The 6,921-nt window shown below is 43.1% G+C and overlaps 1 pseudogene; it reads right to left on the bottom strand.

Moving 5' to 3' along the window:
- Window positions 1–5,596: 5,596 nt before the first annotated feature.
- Window positions 5,597–6,611, bottom strand: LOC101341202 (kallikrein-10 pseudogene; annotated as a pseudogene).
- Window positions 6,612–6,921: the final 310 nt, after the last annotated feature.

The following is a 6,921-nucleotide window of genomic DNA, read 5'->3' as shown; positions in this document are numbered from 1 at the left end:
CTGTTCTCTTCATTCTCCCTTGCTCCCAAAGGGGTAAGATCAGTGGAGTATCTCAGATAGGCTTTTAAGACTCCAGACTCTACTCACCAAGGTAGAATGTAGAACATTGTCGTTATAAACTGTGTTATGCCAAATGAGCCAGATGTTCCCTGAGACAATGGTCCCCACAGCCCTCTGCCCAGCAACTCACTCCCTCAGGGAGTTTGCATGTGTCTATGGAGTTTCCATGACCTTTCCTTGTACGGGTTATGCTGGCTTCCCCAGTATTGTGTACTGTTTTATCCTTCACCAAAGTTACTACTTATCTATTATTACCTGATATCGCTTTGCCTTCCTCTCCATTAAAGGGTTCTATACCTACACCGTTTATTTCATCTTTTATTGTTCTGATGTTGTTGTCATTTACAGATTAACAGCTCTGATTCCCTGTTGTATTTCTTTTGGTTTTGGATAGTCCTTGAGTGTTCATTTCCTAGATTGGTATCTGGCTGGTAAGCTCCTGGGTCCTAGATTCAGCCTGTGAGCTGATGTTGTTTGTTCTCAGATTGAAGGACTCCCTTTAATAATTCTTGTTAGTTTTACTCGCTTTTTACATATTCCCTTAATTTCTAATTTCTGGAAAAGTCCTAATTTTACCATCATATTTGAATGAGAGTTTTGCAGGACATATTATTCTTGGCTGGCTATTTTTTTCTTTCAAGGTTTTATATATGTCATCCCATTGACTTCTTGCCTGCATGGTTTCTGCCAAATAATCTGAGCTTAGTCTTATTATTTCTCCTCTGTATGTGACTTTTTTGTTTTTCACGAGCTGCTCTCAGGATTCTTTGTTTGTCTTTGGCTTTGGCAAGTGCAATTATCATATGCCTTGGTGATTTTTTGGAGGGGTCTATCCTATATGGGGTTTGTTGAGCTTCTTGGATGGTCAGATTTTCATCTTTCATGATATTGGGGAAGTTTTCTGTCAGCAGTTCTTCAATGATCTTCTCTTTGTTTTCTGTTTTCTTCCCCTGTTCTGGAACTACAATCACCCACAGATTTTTGCTTTTTATTGTATCCCACATAATTCTCAGGGTTTCTTCATTTTTAGTCATTCTTTTTTCTGATTTTTCCTCAAACAGAGTTGTATCTAAGTGTTTGTCTTCAATTCCACTGATCCTGTCTTCCACCATTTCAAATCTGCTCCTTAGCCCTTCTATGACACTGTCCATTTCTGAAATCTTGATGTTTATCTTTTGTATTGTTAATTGTTATTTTTGTATGATTTCTAGTTGTGAATTTATTTTGGCATTTTGTTCCTGCATTGTTTTCCTGAATTCTTCCATTTTTTGTTCTATATTTTCCATGAATTTGTCTGCCTTTTCCATGAATTTGTCTATTTTTTCCTCATTTTTGTCTGCTTTTACCTTCAACTCTTGAGTAATTCTGAATATTAGAGATTTGAATTCCCTATCGGGTAGGTCTAGTGCCTTTTCTTGTACTGGAAAGTCATCTGATTTTCTATTTTGGACGCCTACTGGAACCATCCTGTCCTGTTATTGTAAATGTTTTGATGTTGCCTGCTGTCTTTGGGGCATTCAGTAATTATTTTTCTCATTTATTGACTATAGATTTGTTTTTTTCATCCTGCTTTTTTGTTTTATTTGGCTATGTCTCAGCAGGGAGGCTGTGAGTTCTTTGTTGTTTGCTCGTCTATGGGCACGATATTTTCACCTCCTTCTCCAATTGGCAGGGTCAGTCACTCAGATATGGTACAGCAGGGCAGGTCAAGCTGAAGAGGAGTTGCTGGGATGGGTTGTTTGTGGCACTTACTATGGCCACCTGTGCAGGCTGGTAATCAGTGCAGGACAGGTTCCAGTAGGCCATGCTTGTACTGCTTGGTGGTGTGATGTTCAGTGCACAGTGCAGGTAGGAAGGATAGAGGTGGGAGATTGTGATGTGTGGAGCTAGTTGGGTATGGGAGAGAGGAGAGAGGAACAGGAGCCCAAAATATACAAAAAAACAAAAAAGAGTGCTAGGGGATCTTGCTGTTGGAGTGGAGAGATGAGAGACTATGAAAAGCAGAAAAACAAGAAGGAGAAGAAGAAGAAAAAAAAATAAAAATTAGGAAAAGAAAAGAGAAGCTCCCAGGTATCCCATCAGTGTGGCTACGAGGTCTGGGGAAGTTGCTCCCAGTTGGTGAAGTACAGCATGGCTAGAAAGGGTGGAAGTGTCACTCAGCACCTGGTATTCAGGGGACAGGAAGAGAAGGAAAATATAGAGAGATGAGAAACTGAGTAGTGAAGAAAGAAAAAAAGGGAAAAGAGAACAAAACAAACAAATAAAAAAAAAGAACAAGAACCACCCCCCCACAAAAAAAAAACAAGAAAAAGAAGTTCCCTCAGGGATTCCTCCGTACATCTGCACAAACTGAGGGGGTAGGTCCCAAGCCGCGCAGTACTGCCCGGCTAGAACGGGCTCCAAATTTCAGAAAAGAAGAAGAAAACAAAAGAAGAAACAATTCAAAACAAACATAAAAAAGCCCCAGGATCCCACCAGCATGGCAGCTCCAGCTAGGAAGCAGTCTCACAGTTGAGCAGCATTTCACAGCCTTTCAGGAAGAAGCAAAGATGGCACATGGAGGAAGGTATTTGAGAGAAAGGAGCGGGAGGTGGTGAGAGGTAAAGAAGAAATCTAAGAGTGGAAAAAAGCAACACCAGCAGCCAACAAATGGCACTTAGGGAGCCAGCCAGTGTGGGTGAGTGAAATCCAAGCGATACCAGGGTGAAGCCGTTGCTTCCCGGCCAAGAGACTGCGGCTGCAGGAAGCAGAGGAGGCCAAGTGGGGTGAAGAATGATGGGGGGTGGGAAAGCATACATCGGTGGTTAGCAGTTGTTCTGTCTCCTGCTGGAAGCTCCGTGAAGCTGCTTCCTCATACCCCTTATTTGCTGGTCTCTGATAGGGGTCCAAGATGGTGGATCCGTGCTGTGTTAACTGATAGTGGACCTCTGCATGTATCTCTCCTCACTCTCTGTTCTCTGTCAGTTTCTTATTCCACTCAGTGCTTGGCTGAGTTCTTTATCTCTTCTTTTGGTGCTTAGGGTTTCAGGATTGCTGTTTTCTCTGTTTGACTTAGTTTTTTGGATCTTTGCTGTGGCAGGATGGTATAGTGCTTCTGCCTATAGTGCCATGTTGCCCAGACTTCGGAAGCCACTTCTTAAAGATGTCAGAGCATCCATCAATCTAGGTCTCTGAAAGACTCTTGTAGTTCCGTCCCCCAACCCCACCCTACCCATCTGGTACTGCCCTGGACAGTTATGCAAATGACACATATATTTCTTTTTACTGGGTTACTACGTATTAGATGTGTTTATTACATCAGTTAATTGAACATGTACTCTATTCCAGACCCTCTGCTGAGAGTCTATGTACATTATTTACCACCATCACTATCATCCCAATTTTAGACATGTGGAAACCAAACCTCAGAAAGTTTTAGTCAATCAACTGAGATTGCACTTATAGCTAATTAATGGACAAGCAAAGACTTCAACCCAGGTCTTTCTTTATTCAAATCTATTTGCACAGCTCCTGCACTGCATTGCCAGAATTTGAGGGGGAGGGGAATAAATTTGAATAAATAAAAAGACTTGAAAGGAGATACTCCAACAAATACATGTACATACATGTTCATAACAGCACTATTCAGTATAGTCAAAAGTTAGAAACAGCCCAAATGCCCTTCAACAGATGAATGGATTAAAAGATGCAGTGTATACACACAATGGAGTATTATTCACCTGTAAAAATGAATGAAGTACTAATACATTTTACAATATGGATAAGCCTTGAAAACATTATGCTAAGTGAAAGAAGCCAGACACAAAAGGTTACATTCTTGCACGACTTCATTTATATAAAATATTCACCACTACCACCAGTTGCCATCAAGTCATTTCTAATTCATGGTGACTCCATGTGTATCAGAGTAGAACTATAGTCCATAAGGTTTTCAATGGCTGATTTTTAGGAAGTAGATCACCAGGCCTTTCTTCCAAGGTACCTTTGGGTATACTTGAACCTCCATTTTGGTTAGCAACTGTGTATGTTAACTATGACATATTCAGAATAAGTAAATCCACAGAGACAGAACACAGATTGATACTTGTCAGAGGGAGGTGGGGGTGGGGGGAGAATGGGGAGAAACTGCTTAAATGAGGTGTTGTTGTTGTTGGGTGCCCTCGAGTCAATTCTGACTCATAGCAGCCCTATAGGACAGAGTAGAACTGCCCCACAGGGTTTCCAAGGAGTGGCTGGTGCCGACCTTTCAGTTAGCAGCGAAACTCTTAACAACTGTGCCACCAGGGCTCCTTGCTTAAAGGGTATGGGGTTTTAATTTGGGATCATGGAAATATTTAGAAACTAGATAGAAGTGGTGGTTGAACAACATTGTCAATGTACCAAATGTCACTGAATTGTTCACTTTAAAATGACTTTGTTATGAGAATTTCATTTCAATAAATTTTTAAAAATTAAGATTAAACTTGATCAAGTTGAAGAAGAAGGAACAGAGAATTGAGAATGATCTAAAATTTTCATACCTAGAAAATTGGAAAGAACTGGAGTTGTGTGGCATAAAGAAAAAAAGATCAACTTGAAGTATTTGAAGGCTTGGTATTTGGGAATAAGAATAGAGTTGTTGTTTTCAGCCAAGCTCAGAGATTTGGAAAGAATTTCAGTTCAGCATAAAAAATTTTCTAACGAAAGCTGTCCAACTGTGGGATGTATTGTCTTCATTTACTAAATCTTCCATTTATTCAAGCAGTATTGTATTCATATTAGATGCTACGTATTCCACTAGGTGCAGATGATTCTAAGGTGACTAAGACTTAGTTTATGTCATTAATAACTTACTTTCTAGAAGAGGAGACAGTATACAAACACATACCTGCAGAAAAGAACAATGACTGTAATGATCACCTGGAGTAGAAAGCAATTGACCCAATTTGGCACTGCCAGGGAAAATGTGCTAAAATACTGCTCTGTGGAGTAGTGCCTGTCCAATGAAGTTTTCATCAGTTCAGAATAAAATGAGACAAACAAGAAACATAGAATGATATTTTCAAAAGGCTAATTTGTTTTTTATTGAGTTTATGTGCATGCTTCCTTTTTTTTTAGATCCTGACAATAACATTTATTCAGAGAGCACCACCAACTATGTTAAATGTTTTTTAAACACATGGTAATTACTAACATAACGATTTACACCCACATTATATCATGGAGGGCTCTTCACAACAATGTGGTACGCACTTAATTGTGTCCATTTGCCAGGTGAGGAAATGGAGCCTCTGAGAGGGCATTTGGCTCGCCCAAGATCACACCGCAGGGAGTGATAGAGGAAATCAAGTTCTGGTAACTCTTCTTAAGAGACTTGGTGACCAGCTTCCTCTTTTTTCTGGAACAAAATTTTACCACCACTCTTCTTCACAGTGCGGGTACAGAATCTGGAGTGGGACAGGGAATGAGGTAACAAGAGAGTTGTTAACAGGTGAGGAAGGGCAGGAGTCGGAGAAGGAGCACAAATGGTAAAGAAGGCATCGGGCATGTGGATCAGTTAAAACGGGACGTATTTGCAGATCTGGGTGTAGACAGCTGGATGCCAGGCAGAGCCACAGAGGTAAATGCCCCATGAAAGAATGCTCTGTAGGGTCTTATCACAAATCAGGGGGCCACCTGACTCCCTCTGTCAAGGGTCCTGGCCCTGGTCCAGTCCAGCACACATCATGTTGTTGGTGACCAGGCCCAGGTAGAAGACCTCACTCTCCTTAAGACTCAGGACAATGACCTCAGGACAATGACCCTGGGAGCTCACCTCACTCTTCCGGTACTTCACTCTTCCTGTGGCTGATGTACCCAGCCAGCAGCCTGCCACTAGCTACAGGCTGGATACACTGGTAGGGCAGGTTCAGGGTCTGGTTGCGAGACCCCAGCACAGCAGGCCTGGCCAGCTTCAGCATCATGAGGTCGTGTTCCTCTCTGCGCCAGGGAAGGATGGTGCCTGAGCCCTGCCGGCACTTGGGATGTATGACAGAGCCAGTGGTGCTGCGGAGCTGCTCCCCCTGGAGGAGCAGCAGGTGGTCATCCCAGATCCAAGACCACACCGGTTTGTTGTTATGGCAGTGAACGGCCAGGAGAACCCAACTCTTGTCCACCAGGACGCCGGCGCAGTGGAACTAGAGGCGATAGAAGACGGAGACGTGCCAGGCCTGTGAGCTCTGCACCCAAGGGGCGCTGAAGGTCGCGGTGTCAGCTGCGGGGTGGTTTTCTGGCGGGCAGAGCCGCTCTGCAGCTGGAGAAAGCGGAGTCAGACCAGTCAGGGCAGGGCAGGGGCTGGGTTTGGAGTCAGGGCAGAGCAATGGGGTGGGACTGCGGAGGGCAGCATCAGAACCGGGCGAGCATTTGGTGAAAATTGTGGGATCGCTGGGGAACCACATGGCAGGGCGGAGAAGAACAGCATGAAAAGCGCATGCTTCCTTTTTGTTGTTAAAAAGTTCTTTTTTATGAAACGATGCGGGTATAGCTGGTGGCTTGTTTGTTATTTGTGAATTGTTTGATGCTGTCTTAGTCATCTAGTACTGCTATAACAGAAATACCACAAGTGGATGGTTTTAATGAAGAGAAGTTTATTTCCTCACAGTCAAAGTAGGCTAAAAGTCCAATTTCAGGGTGTCAGCTCCAGGGGAAGGCTTTTCATCTCTGTCAGCCTTCTCTTCGGTGTTCCCCCGGACCAGGAGCTTCTCGGCGCAGGGGCCCCTGTCCAAAGGACGCGCTCTGCTCCCGGCACTGCTTTCTTGATGGTATGAGGTCCCCCTGTCTCACTGCTCACTTCTGTCTTTTATATCTCAAGAGATTGCCTCAGGATGCAATCCTGTCTTGTAG

The sequence above is a fragment of the Trichechus manatus genome, unplaced genomic scaffold (genome assembly GCF_000243295.1).
Source record: "Trichechus manatus latirostris isolate Lorelei unplaced genomic scaffold, TriManLat1.0 scaffold00009, whole genome shotgun sequence".
Lineage (NCBI taxonomy): Eukaryota > Metazoa > Chordata > Mammalia > Sirenia > Trichechidae > Trichechus > Trichechus manatus.
Note: the sequence above shows the minus strand (reverse complement) of the source record. Positions and strands in the feature narration are given on the sequence as shown.